This window comes from Anas platyrhynchos, chromosome 7 (assembly GCF_047663525.1).
Source record: "Anas platyrhynchos isolate ZD024472 breed Pekin duck chromosome 7, IASCAAS_PekinDuck_T2T, whole genome shotgun sequence".
In the NCBI taxonomy this organism is placed as follows: Eukaryota; Metazoa; Chordata; class Aves; order Anseriformes; family Anatidae; genus Anas; species Anas platyrhynchos.
In genome coordinates, this window is record NC_092593.1 from 6,730,290 (window position 1) to 6,744,668 (window position 14,379).

Genomic DNA, 14,379 nt, shown 5'->3' on the forward strand with positions numbered 1-14,379 from the left:
TTTCTCTCCCTCCCCAAGCCCCACGTTGACATCATCACCTTAAATTGGACCTTTTATATCTTGCCTCTCACACCATCAGGGTTTGGGCACACTGATTTTCAGGTTGCTGAGTGCTGGGGAGGGACACGCGTGCCATCACCTCACCTCCACCACTGCCTGCCTCAGAACCCCTGCTCCTGACCCCTAACACAGCCAAAATTAGCATCTGGCCGTATTTTCATCTCTCCATAGCTATCAGTCAGAGCAAATGTGGCTGGGACGAAGCCATATCCGGGCTTAAATCGAGCTGCAGCTCAGCAGCTCTCCCCACAAGCACACCTGCACTGATGCAGCACTCTTGGAGGAGCACATCGGCAGGGACAGCACAAAGCAGCACAGTATTTGTGCCACGGGCACTCGGGTCAGGGCATCCCCATCACCCAGCTGCAAATCGCCACGGTGCTGAGCCACCGCTGCAGTTGAGTTTGGCTGCCAAGAACAATGAATTCAACAAGCCGGTCGCTTTATCTTCCCAGGTACTTCTGAGGAATGGATTGGAATTTTTATAAATGTGTGCCTCGGTTATAATAATTTTGCTTTTCTTCCCCTCCCTAAACTTAATTGAATCAAAGATTGTTTGTGAAATATCTCATAACGAAGCACTCCCAACTTCTGGCTCATAAGCAATGAAACAAATTAGTGCTCTGTTCCCAGACTGAAAAAAAAAAATAATGAAAATGTAAGTTTTATGGGGTATTTCAATCATAAATTTGAAACTGCAATTCTTAATTAAAGTTGGAAAGAAATTCAAGTTCCTAAAAGGTTGGGCAGAGAGTTTGTTATTGTGTCCGTGTTTGGAGGTGATGCAGGGTGCCGCACACCTTCACAGGCCAATAGTCATTATCAGAAAGAGCCGTTTGGAAGTGATGGCATTAGAAATCAGGTGCTGTTCTTGTCCTGCAGAGCTGTAAGGCGGTCATGGACCAGACCCCTGCCTCGCGCTGTACCTGAGCAGCTTGCAGCTCACTTTTTTCTGGGACTTCAGTCTCTGCCAAGAAGCTTGTTTCTGCACTGGGGAAGCGTGAAGGACTCGGCAAAGACCAGGCTGACATTATGGATGTCGTTGGAAAGCAGAATTGTGCCAGGGAAGAGGAGACGGATTTTCCTCATTGCCACTTGTGCTGTTGATTTAGATTTTCTACATGGGTTTGGATTTTCGAAAGCAACAATCATTCATTATAAAAAGGAAATTTTTAGGGCATTTTGCTGATGTTTGAGAACAATTACATTCTCTTGTTCAGGATGCAGCAATATGAGGCAAGAACTGATAGAAACAGCCAACTACCTACAAATGAGAGCCCCCTTGTTGGACACTTCTTTTCAGAGGTGGCCAGGTAAGAACACCAATGCCATGCTCACCAGCACAGCTCCGTGCCCACTTTGCGAGGCTGCAACCTGCTGATAACAGCACCGCATCTTTTGAGATCTGAAGGAGCCACACCAGAAAGGCAACCAGCAGAAATTAGAAGAGCTTTCTTCTGGCCTGAGTTTTGGATGCCCTTGCCCCCCATGAGCGCACGGCTCCGGCATGGACATTTCGATGCAGGGAGCCCAGCTGTGTTGGTTTAACGGGGCTGCCGCCTTCAGAGAATTATTTTGACAACTGAATATTCCTCTCTCATCTCATCAGCGTGTTTCACATTCCTCCTAAATCTCTCTGCTCAAAGTGTAATATTTTTGTGCCATTCATATCTCTTCCTGTGGGAGCTCGCGATAAGCTTTTGAAACAGCTTAGACACACACACTCCTCTCAGATTGCACTACCCTCTTGCAACTCTCATAGTCAAAACCTTAGCATTAAGATCACAATAAAACCATGTATTAGGAACACTTTCGACATTTGTAATCCTTAGCTTGTGCCGAACCCCAGCACTTAAATTACCCTGGCCTGCTAAAGAGTTATCTCCCTCCTTGGAGATATCTCCCTCTGTGGAGATCTTCAAAAACCACCTGGAGTTGGACCCTGCGACCTCAACCATTTGGAGATTTTGCAGTCTTGGCGAAATCTGTTTTATTACCTTTAAGCTCACAGGCTTCTGAGCATGGATGGCATTGGTCAGTACCAGAGAGGTGGTATTTGCACCAGGCATCTGCACAACCCAGCGCCCGCTCACCCCTTTGGACTTTACACCACTGTAGCAACCTGTAAATGCAATCTAACACAGCCCTGCGTCCATACACTCCATACCAGACACTCTCCTTAGCCTATATTTTGATTCCAACCAAGGCTTTCTTCGTTCTTCCAACCTCATTACAATGATATTAAGTTCTCACAGGTTGCTGGTGGAAACACATTTGGTACCAGGGGGCTGGTGAGGATGTGAACCGCAGGTGTGGGAAGGTGGCTCAGCAAACCCTGATTTTCTTTTCTTTTCTTTTCTTTTCTTTTCTTTTCTTTTCTTTTCTTTTCTTTTCTTTTCTTTTCTTTTCTTTTCTTTTCTTTTCTTTTCTTTTCTTTTCTTTTCTTTTCTTTTCTTTTCTTTTCTTTTCTCTTCTCTTCTCTTCTCTTCTCTTCTCTTCTCTTCTCTTCTCTTCTCTTCTCTTCTCTTCTCTTCTCTTCTCTTCTCTTCTCTTCTCTTCTTCTCTTCTCTTCTCTTCTCTTCTCTTCTCTTCTCTTCTCTTCTCTTCTCTTCTCTTCTCTTCTCTTCTCTTCTCTTCTCTTCTCTTCTCTTCTCTTCTCTTCTCTTTTTTCTTTTCTTCTCTTTTCTTCTCTTTTCTTCTCTTTTCTTCTCTTTTCTTCTCTTTTCTTCTCTTTTCTTCTCTTTTCTTCTCTTTTGCAGGGCCCCAGACATTCCCCCAGCTCCAGGCACAGAGCCGCCCCGATGCTATTTCAATTGTTCTTCTCCCAGGCCTGATGATGGGTCAAAGGTGGAGAAGTAAGGAAAAGAAGATCAAGAACTGCATGCAGCACAGGACGGACACTGAGGGCTGCTCACCATGCAACTATCACCTCTATAGTCCCTGATTTCCAGCACATCTCAGCAAAAGAAGTTTTAAAGGCACCGTGTAACTCAAAACCACAAAGCTAGATGCGTTTAGGAGCACATACACAGGATGAATTTTTTCCACAATGGAGAGATTAACAAGGATCTAACTTGAAACAACAGCACCAACAGCAGCAGTTGTTACGGCCAGCTACTGGCACATGCAATTAGACCCCTGCATGCTGCTACTCAGGGTGGAAAGTGAGCTGGTTTGTGACCTGCCAGTTCTGGGGTTTCCATGCTCTGGCTTGACTACTACACTTATACTACGGTGTGAAATAGCGTATTAGTTTCAGAGCCAAGCTTACCACTCACTGCCAAAAGAGTCGCGGACACGGGATTTTGCAGTGATATATCAGCACACAAACAGTGCTCCCTGGGTAGCACTTACCAGTGCTAGGCACATGGATCATACGAAAGCCCTGGAAGTAGTAGTACAACGTTGCTCAAGTGAAAACATAAAGGAGTTTTTCACGGATAGCGCTGTCATTTTTCCATTTCTTTGGAAAAGGAACTTTTGGATGGATCTGGAGGGGTGTCTGCAGGTAGCGTGGCCATCAGGGTGCTCCTGCAAGGAGCAGCTCCCTGCTGCCCACAGCCACCCGTGATCCCCCATCACATCCTCTGAGCTCCTCCCTGCCACATCCCAAGTAATTGCCATTCCTGCAGCAGTGCCCTCACCTTTTCGCTTGCCCTCCTTATCTACCACAATGTTTCTGCTCTCTGCTCCCTTTCTACCCTGGAGGCTTGCAACTGTTTCTTGTAATAATTTTTTTTTATATACCGTTTCTATCTCTCGCCTCCATCCAGCCGGTGCCATTGTAGGCAGTTTCCATGTGTCACTGCTTCTTTCAAGCATCATATTCTCACGCAAGATAGCGAAACATCCGTCTCAGCCTGGCCACTCTCCCCTTTGTGCCGGCTTTATATTGCAAGTTATTTAAACTCCCAGCTATTTTCCTGATTAAATAAAACCAGGACCTGTTACTTTAAAGGTATCAGGGCTTTATTAGAAAGCTACATTGCCACCTTGTTATTTTGATCCCCATTCACCTCTCATCTTCCCACAGACAAAGGCCCCTGAGTTTCTTTATATATGTGTGTATTCACTCTTTTATTGGGCTGGAATCCTTTTTGTGATCTCTGCTAAGAAATGATACTGCTCGGCAGGTCATATTCAATGTTTTACTTGGGTTTTGATTTTGTCTCTGCTCTGACAAACCCATGGTGAGGTTAATGGTGAGTAAAGGAGGAGTACGTAAAGGACTTTGGGATTTGGTGCCAGTTTTAGTGTCAGGAGCTCACCTCCGTGTCAGGCTACAGCCGCTTGCTTCTCCCCTGTAGCCGTGTCCAGGCTCTGGGGGACATATTTCAGAATAGGATACACGAGGATGGGTATGAGACATGAAAATGTGGAGAGAATGGAAACCTGTGGGACTGTAGTGGTTACACCAGAGACAGTGGAAGAAATGCAGCACCTTGCTCTGGTTAATAGACTCGAAGTGTGCAGGGCAGAGCCAGAAGTGACAGACGTGCAGGTACTTCTCCCTTTCCCTGAGTTGGAAAACTTGTTCCCCTCCTCTTCAGCAGAAATAAATCAAACAGAAGGGCTTGAACATGCATTGAAGGAAGAACACCTCATAACAGAGCCAACAAAATATATCCACGGATCCCCTCCGTGCACGCTGCTGCTGAAAGCAGCCCCGTGAACGCCACGGTGCTGAAGCCCTGGGGTGCAGGCTCACTGCAGGCCGCAGCACAACAGCCTCCTCCAACATCAGTGACCTTTAGGCTAGCCAGAAAACAAGAATTTCATTTTGCAAAACATTCGGGTTTGTTCCTCTGGGATTTAATTGCCTTTTGTTTTGCTTTTGTGCAAAAATGAAAGCGCTCAGCAGAAAGAAATACGCTGCAGATAAGTGTATAAACCAGGGACTGAGACGCTCACTGGGGAGGCGAGAACCTTGGCATCAAATATTTGATTTATTCCAGGAACTGGGCTTCTGTTAATCATCTATTTTTTGGTTCATTGGCCTACTCATATTTTGGGATGAATGTACCTCTTTGTCATGTCAGAAATGGAACGTTAATAGGAATGTGCTGTTAATTTGGAGGATGCTTGTACCCGCTGAAAAGAAATAAATGATGCTGTAATTAATGTTGAAAAATAAGTCACTCAAAAACCTTGGAACATTTGCAGAATGCAGAAATGCAATGCAAATTTTTCTTGCTTGATATAGTCCTAGACGGTCTGGTGAGTCATCACAGCTACCTGTAGGCAGAGACGGAGCAGATTTGGAGAAACCTGCAGCCCCTTCTCATGGGCCACAGCACCAGCGGGGCTCACCCACTGAACCTCCTGGCTGCCAGCTAATCCTCGACAGGATGAAGAGCCGACCTGGTGTTAGTTTGGGCCCCCCCAAAATACAAACACCAAGCCCTTCCCTAAAAGTTCTTTAAAAGCTGTATCCACAGTACACAGAGGCTTTAAAAACAGCTGAATATAAAACTTTGGAGCCACCTCTTTCCAGATGGAGGTTTTGCAACACAGGAACAGGAAAAAAAAAAAAATATGTTCAGAAGATAATAATTTTTTTCTTTTTTTTTTAAACTCGATGTCATTTATTGTGGGTTGCCTCAAGGATTTTCTTGCTCCAGAGCTAGGGAGAGCAATCTTTGGCAATCCTTCAAATCCAGGGCCTCACCTCCGTTTCAGGGCCCTGCAGCTGAGGTCGGTGCCATGAGGCCAGAGCAGCCCTCTGGCATGCAGAGAGATGCAGCTGTGCCCTCTGAGCGCATGCGGAGCTGCTGGCCATAGCAGGAGCATGATAATGCCATGAAACCCCTTGATAAAAGCACGCCTTTATCCTCCCTTCGACTGCCTGTATTTAAGCTGGATGCTCCAGGTTTACTGAGGGAAGTAGCTTGTCAGATGCTCGAATAGTGACTGCTTAATTTTGCTAAAGTTAATGGAGAGTGCCATAAGTGCACATGGCCTTCTGCGACTTCCCAGCTTTCGTGATGAAGTAGGAGACTGCGGCGCGACACTTACGGGTATTGATTATTTAAACTAATGGACTGCGACCGATCAAAGCTATTACCGCAGCCAGGGGATCCTGCCTTGTTTGTTCTTTTATGACCTCGGTGGAAAATGTTTCACAAAGAGCAGGGAGAGGGCATGGGGGGGGCAGTGAGCACGGGTCCCAGGGTGCTCCCCATCCAAATGCCTTGAGAGCAAAGCTGCTCTGCTCAGCTTCTGGCTGCTGGCTTAAAGTGGTCTGATGCAGGTGTTTCGGGGTAATTTCACATTCAGCTGCAAGTGGATAGTTAATGCAGAAGGCCAAGCTGATTGGACTTACTGTGATACTTTTTTTTTTCTTTTTTTTTTTTGGTCATTACTGGGATACACCAAGTCCAGCCTTCAAACTGCTTGCTTTCCTTAGGCATTTTGACCCTGCCATTACAATAAATAACATGAATCAGAAATATGGCAAAGAAAAATATTCAGGCAGAATTCAGCTTCTTCTGTACCTCCTGGAGGGCAATGGGAAAGGCGTGAAGCTCTGAAGTTCTTCTGTCTCCCTCAACCCAGGCCAAAGACAGGCCAGTGCCTTGGCCAGCTGTGTGCAGCCACCAAGAGCCATAAAAGCTTTGCTGCTTCACAGAGTTGACAATGCTGTCCCCACGGGCCATTCAGGCTTCCATGAGGAGCTTTGTGCTCTTCCATCTCCCTGTTTCGAGACGACACATTCAGTGAGTGCCAGCCAGCATGTGCTAGGAACACAGCTCCTGTCAAGAGCCTCTGGCGTTTATTGTGAAATTAGGGTTTGGGTTGATGGTGGCAACAGTGTTGAGGCAACCAGCCTGACTTGTATAGCCACTGACTTGGTGATGTGTGACTTTTTGATTATGCACTGAGAATGATGTAGCATTAACATGGTGCAGAATACCTGGATTTAAAGCTGCCCAGCTCAAAGCATAGGTGCAAAAAAACAGAAGCTTCAAAATAAAGACCCTGTGCTTTTCAGAAAGATTAATTTTATAGGAGGAAGGAAGGAAGGAAGGAAGGAAGGAAGGAAGGAAGGAAGGAAGGAAGGAAGGAAGGAAGGAAGGAAGGAAGGAAGGAAGGAAGGAAGGAAGGAAGGAAGAAAAAGAAAGAAAGAAAGAAAGAAAGAAAGAAAGAAAGAAAGAAAGAAAGAAAGAAAGAAAGAAAGAAAGAAAGAAAGAAAGAAAGAAAGAAAGAAAGAAAGAAAGAAAGAAAGAAAGAAAGAAAGAAAGAAAGAAAGAAAGAAAGAAAGAAAGAAAGAAAGAAAGAAAGAAAGAAAGAAAGAAAGAAAGAAAGAAAGAAAGAAAGAAAGAAAGAAAGAAAGAAAGAAAGAAAGAAAGAAAGAAAGAAAGAAAGAAAGAAAGAAAGAAAGAAAGATATTAGGCACTTGAAATAGCAAACTGAACTGGCTGCCTGGTGCCAAGCTGGTGGCTCTGGAAGATGTGTTTTGTGTTCAAGTACTTCTGCAACGCTACATTGGGTTCCTGAGAGCAAGGGAGAAATCCCCTACAGGCTGGAGCTGCAGAGCAGGCAGAGGCAAGCAGCAGAAAGGGCCAGCTAGGCAGCCTGGGGTTTATACAGGCAGAACATTAGCCCTCATCTGCCAGAGAAGCCCTGTGCTAAAGGCACAGGTTACTGAGGAAAATGTGTCAGAACTTTTGAATCTGGAAAAAACATATATAATTTAAGTAAGCAGTTGCAATTTACAGCCTGTATGGGTGTCTTGTAAATGGTATGAATCTTTGTATTTTCTTGAACAGATACTTTTAATGACCACCGAGCACGAACACTGATTTTCTGTGTTCAAAGACCCAAATGACTCATGTGTTTCAAAGCTTGTTTAGAAATCACACATTTAAAGCCAGGTATCTCCATCACTGATTGCATCACTTACCTGCCTTACGGTGGCTTGGTAAATAAAGCATGTTTTTAGGACCAGAGGCATGAACACATCTGGACACTTTGTCCCCCACACCAGCAGCATCAGGAGAGGCCCAGGCACTCCTGTCACATCCCTGAGGCCATGCAGCTTTGCTGCTACCTCTCCCCCATGCTCAGCCCACCACAAGGGCATTCCCCACGGGATACCCAGAGGGGATCCTCATTTAAATGTGGTCTGACATGAACAGGACAGGGGAAGTCACCAGCACAGCCCGGAGGGCTCCATCCCCAGCCCATGCCTGCCATCATGTGTGGTGCTGAGGGTACCAACCTCTGCTGCTGCCCTTCTAGAGGGACACAGGCATCCCATAGGGCTCATGACAGCACCCTGAGGACACTCAGCTGTCCTTAGGCACCTTAAACAGGCCATGACAGGGGTGAGGACACCTCACAGCCTTCCTTGCCATCTCCCTGGTAGGCACAGAAGATGTGACGTGTCCCCGGAGGAGATGCTGTAGTGAAAAGCCACAGCTGAAGCTCACTTCACTTCAATAAAACGGGGACTGATCAAAAAATGATCTTTGCAATATTTTGTCCACGCTTGCAGGTGGTTTCCCATTAGCAGGGCAATGCTGACCTCTGCTGCCTGCAAGTAAAATGACGAAAAACCACCTGCAAAAACACCAGCTTGGCCAGGTGGCTCTGTAAGAGCTCAGATGCAGGACAAATTCCCTGTCTGCTGTCCTGTGTGAGCACAGGCTGTGTCCCTAACCTCAGAGCTACAAGCCAGGCCTTTGGGAGACACTAGAAAAGCCCACAGGGTTGCAGGTCTGGGCCAAACCCTGTCCCTCTGGTGATGGCAAATGGTTCAGTGGAGGTAAATCTGGAGCAACTGCTTTACAGACTGAAGTCCTTTTAAGCTCTTTTCTGCGTCTACCACATGCCAATTACAGCTGCAATGAGGACATTTTGCTAGAAAAACTCCTTGAATTCATATACAACACAAGAAACCTTCTACCTGCTACCAGCTGGTGTACAGGCAATACCAAAGAGGAGCAAGGTGCTTGTCGTTCCCAAGCCAGGCAGCAAGTAGAAAGCTCATGTCACTGGATCGTGCTTGGGAGGTTTGGGCCATCAGTTGTGACTTTTGGTGTCTCCATAAGGTGTATTAGTCCTGGTGCTAACCTGCAGCTGGGCAAGCAGAGACACAGAGGAGTGACGTGACCGACACCTATCAGGGAAAGGGGACAGTCAGAGACACAAGTGGCTGCTGACTCCTCAGCACACACAAACCCACAAAGCCCTCCAGCCTGAGTAAATGCTGCCTGAAGGATACGCCGTGTAACCCTCTGCCACTCCTAATGAGAGGGAGAAATATGTCTGTTTGTGGTCAAGGTGGTCTATCCTGGGATGTGTATTTCTTAGTCATTGTCACAAGGGCTAATTTATCTTTGGTAATTAGTTTCTGTGCCTTGGAGCAGTGAAGCGCAAATAAGCATTTAACATTGATCTATTGCAGCACTTCCCTGGGTAAATAGATGGCTCTGATGCTGATGCATCAGTGTCTTTTATGATCTGAGGACTCACTCAGGCATTAGCCCTGCCACAAGCCAAGAAGCATGTTTAAGCTTTTAAAACCAAGCTCATCTTCTCCATCTTACTCGTGCTCTGGAAGCAACAGCAGCGTTTCCCTCCTGTTCCAAGACAGAAGAAGCCCAGAGCACTCCCTGAGGGGAGATCATATTGACAAGAAATGCAGAAGCTGAGGGTCTAGGGCAAGCAGAAATGCCATTTGCACTTTCAAACCTCACAGTTGCTTAGGTTCAGGTTTCAGAGTTGCCACACAACCTGCATGGCCAGCTCAGGACAACAGTTTGCCCTAGTCAACCTGTTGCCAGTTCTCTAGAAATTATGTGTGACTACATCTGTTTTCAGATGCAAAAATATGCTTCAGATCTATGAGGAAAGATCCGTAACAAATCTAAGTCAGGAGTATGGCTTTGGGACTGTGGACTGAAAAAGTTGAACCAGGATCCAACAGGCTAGCCTTGGAAACCCTACATGAAGAGGTATAGCAACAAGGGATAGGGACCCCACTGAGAAAGAAATCAGCTGATTTTGAGGATTTTGGTAGCAGATTGAATCACCAATTCATTGCAGCTGCAGCAATGGCCCCCTAATGGAGACTCTGCTCCAAACCAAGCTTGTTGATGCGACCACCAGGGACAGAAAGATGGGGTACACTGCTGTGCCCCAGCATCCACAACAGATGCAGACATACAAGGTCTGGCAAAAATGAGCAAGGAGAATACACTTCTATTAGAAACAAAGCTGTGTTAAGATATTTGTTGAAAAAAACAGATGCTAACCTACATGGAACAGAAGCAGAAATAAGAAAAAATAAAATTATTATACATTAAGTGGGGTGAGCTATAAAATACCCTTTAATATAGAAATAAGTTACAGACACTAAAATCTGTTATAGCTAGTATAGCTTTTTACTTAATTAAATATGCCATTATTATTTGGTAGGAAGGTGCTTTATTCTACAGTACCCAATTATTTCCTTGAAAAAGCTGCATGTTCGTCTTTATAACTGTGAAATTAAAAACAGGCCATAAAGTCTCACTTTGATTGAGAGGTTCTTCCAGAATACGGTAAGAAATAGGAGTTCAGTGCCTATCACCTGGACACACCAGTTCTTCTGCAACCATATTTAACGAAGTGCAATTTAGAAACTATTCTTTCCTGCCACAGGGGCTGAGAAGTATTATCTGCTTGCAGTGCTCAAAAATGATCCCAATTCACAGTTTGAGGTATGAAACCAGGCTGCACAGACACAAAGTGACTAATTTTATCGTGACTCCAGAAATGAGTAGTAGCTGGAAAGTAATTTCTCCCCAGCCATTAACTCTATTGTCCTCATTAATTATTTTTTCTTTTTCTGGTTAGATTGGAGATGGAGAAGACTGATAGTTGCCTTTCGTGATTATATTACTGAATTGTTTTTAGCAGAAGACAAGTTGCAGTGGCCAACATTTAAAATTTGGGTATTTTAGCTTATAAACTTCAGTCTTAATTTTTGGGCACATTTTCTTTTCCAAGACTGCAAAATACCAACATCTGTGAAAATCTGATCACCAGTACAAGTCCTTAAAATAGCAGTAGGAATTAGGTAGCTAATTTGAGAGCCCTCATCTGGAGATGTTCTCCCAGTTTTAGCTACCAGTTCTAATGGCAGTGACCAGTAGCTTGCAGTTTTATAAAGAAATTGATGCATCATAAAGATATAATTTTTAAAATCTTCTCATCAATCCTTCTGGCTTTCTTTCTCCCTCTGGATTTGTTTTAGCCTGACACTGCTTCATTTGAATTTTCACACTTTTCTTCTGTCTCTCTGGCACTTTCTTTCTTAGGATCACCAAAGCACAGCAAAAAAATAGTAAAAAAAACTTTGCTGTTGGACTTCCTAGTTTATGTGATAGCAAGACAGACAATTAAACAAACCAATTGAGAGTCTGGTAACTAATGAATAAAACATGCTTCAATAAAAGAATCTGCCTAAGTGCAAAGTATCATTAGAATACATCTTGGCTGGAAAGGGCTTCTTTCCTGTCAAAATCTCTCAGAGCCAGAAGAGCACTTGCAGGCCGCTATTACTGAAATAACCATCAAGGTGTTCAGAAAGCAGCTATCCACCTCAAAAATACAGGTTATCAAATGAAAGTCTATTTCCAAGTGCTTCAAACATGGAATTTTCTCAGCTGTAAATTCAAAAGGAAACACATGTCTAGGAGCCTCATTATCATTTGAGGAGTTATTAGAGAACAGAAATCATCAAGAGATAGCACAATAGCATGTCTGGTTGAAAAGTACAAACCTCTTTTTTTTTTTTTTTTTTTTTTTTTTGACAAGTAAAATATCAAAATAACTCCACTTCAGGCACATTCACATCCATTTTCATCAGCATTCTCACAGGACTTTTATTGGCACAAATGATCACAGGAAGCAAACTTCACGCTGAAAGTGCTCTACCCACCTCTAAAGAGTAAGTTCATTAGGAAAGATTAATTGGGTGAAGGCATTATCTCCTCTGAGAGGTCTCTTTCATGTTGGCACTTAATAGTGTTCACTCTATTCAAGCTGACTCTGGAGTGCAACTTTCCACTGTCGTTCTGAATAGGTAAAACACCACACTTCTGTGTCAACTATTTTTATTTCCATTGTAAAGAAATAACCATCCCTTACTCAAAGAAAGAGACATGCCACAGCAGAGGACAGAGAATGAGGTGCCAGAGGTTCAAAGGACACATTATATCTACTGACATGACCTGCTCAGGGAACTTATCTATGAGCATCTCAACTCAGATGCACAGGCTGGGCTTCTGAGGCCACCTTCTGCCATTAACAAAGAGCCTCAGTCACTTTTTGGGCATCACAAAGGCCCTCTGCACATTCATCACTGAATAATAGCCTGTAAGAGAGATGCACGAAATCACGTTTTTTATAAGCATCTAAAAGCATTGTCTCCTGTTGACTTCATCTGACACCATCTGCACTTAGGGCTGAGAAGATTTAGAGCTTTTGCATTTGTTGTTAAAGGAAAAAGAAAAGAAACTTCGCAACTCTTTAGAAAAGGATGACTTTGATGCTGATGCTGTGTTTCTGAGCCTGGTCTTATGAAACTCAGACTTTGCTGGGGTTTTACTCCTTTCTAAATGACATTGCCAAGTGCTAATTTTATATTTGTCCAAGCACTTTAAGCAGGACAGTTCTGTACTGTGATCACAGCATCACCTAAGATTCTGTAGATATTGCAATTTCCTTCTGTTTCAGCTAATATTTAACTGATATGAGAAATGTTGCAGGAATAAAATAAAAAATTAAAGATCTCAGGATTTTCTATTGCTCTTTAGCAGGCTGCACTTTATAAGGCTTTTTTAATTTATATGATTATAACAGGAGAAATGTCCATCATTAAGGTTTTTAAACTGTTTGGATTCTAAATCTCCTTTTTCTATGTTTAAGAACTTGCCCCAAATTTTCATTGCTCGAGCTGAAATTTCTCAACCTTTCTTTCATCATGACTGTATATTTCTCTGGAATGCTTGAAAATAAAGGGCATAAATGGGATGGCTTTACGCTTATTCTTTTACCTTCAAAGAAAACACAAATACTTGGAAAAATTTTACTCTGATGGAAAAGAAAAATCACAAGAAGCAATGGTTCTCACTGAGGGGAAGGACTTTTCCTCGTTCTGCAAGAAGGTGAAGTTGAGTAACAAGGTTGTAGAAATCATTGCAGATGAAGCAAATGCAAAAATCATCTTTGTTTTGTTTTGTTTTGTTTTTACCCTGGATAAGGAAGGCAGTGACCATGGAGAGGCACTTGAAATGGGCTTATCTCTTGCCCATTTTTGCAAAATGTGTGAAGACAAATTAGGCAAATTAATGGGGAAAGGCAGTACAGAAGTATGATTGCCTGGAGGCAACCTCTTGTGCAGGAGGTCCCCAGGCAGTGCATTGCATATAGGCAGGGGAGAAAGGGGGCAGAAGGAGAAAGATGTCATAAAGAAAAGACTGTTTTCTATATTCCCTATTTATTTCTTTCTATCCCTGTCCCAGACAGGATGCTGGTCAAGGTGGGATTTTTCTCTGAGCCTTAGTGAATTCCATATATTCTTAAACTTTCAGGGACCATGGCGATATATACATGTGAACATGACTTCAGTACTGGTATGAATGCTAACGATGTTCAAAAACAACTAATTGCTGGGTGAGGTGGCAGGTTTATTTAAATTCCCACAAGTGTGGGGAATGTATTTGCTGAGGGGTAGCTGCTCCTCTGCGTATGCTGGGACCTGAAATACTGCTCACCCATACAGAGGAGGAAGCAAGAGGTTTGCTCTCCTATTAATACCCTGACACGGCTTCGTATTATAGGTTATATTAATGTCCTTACTTAACATTTCAGAAGCATCAGTGATATTAATAAACATTAAGCACTGGCTCAGGAATAATTTATACAAAGTGCAGTGAAGTCACGCTCTGGCAGTGCTTGTTGTTTTAAGGCATTTGTAATGGGGTGACACGTTCCTCGTAAAGTACCCAGACAAGCGCAGGTCATTTGTTTTCTGTCACCTTATGCTCCGAAGCAAAAAATCTGCATTAACTTTTGGCAGGAGCGGGTAGTGAGTCGTGCTGGGAGGCTGGCCACGACCCCGCGTCCCCTGAGCGCAGGAGGGATGGTTGCCTTCATTTGGATGCCTTGAGACAAAGCTGTGGAGGGGAGGATGCTCTGCTGAAGAAGGGATTTTGGAAGGATGAGACCTTGGAGGGAAACCTTAAGAACTGAGAAAGTTCAGGAAGGACATCTAGGCTGAAATCTATATTCGTGTCATTGTTGTTTTTTAATCATGTACAAAACCAA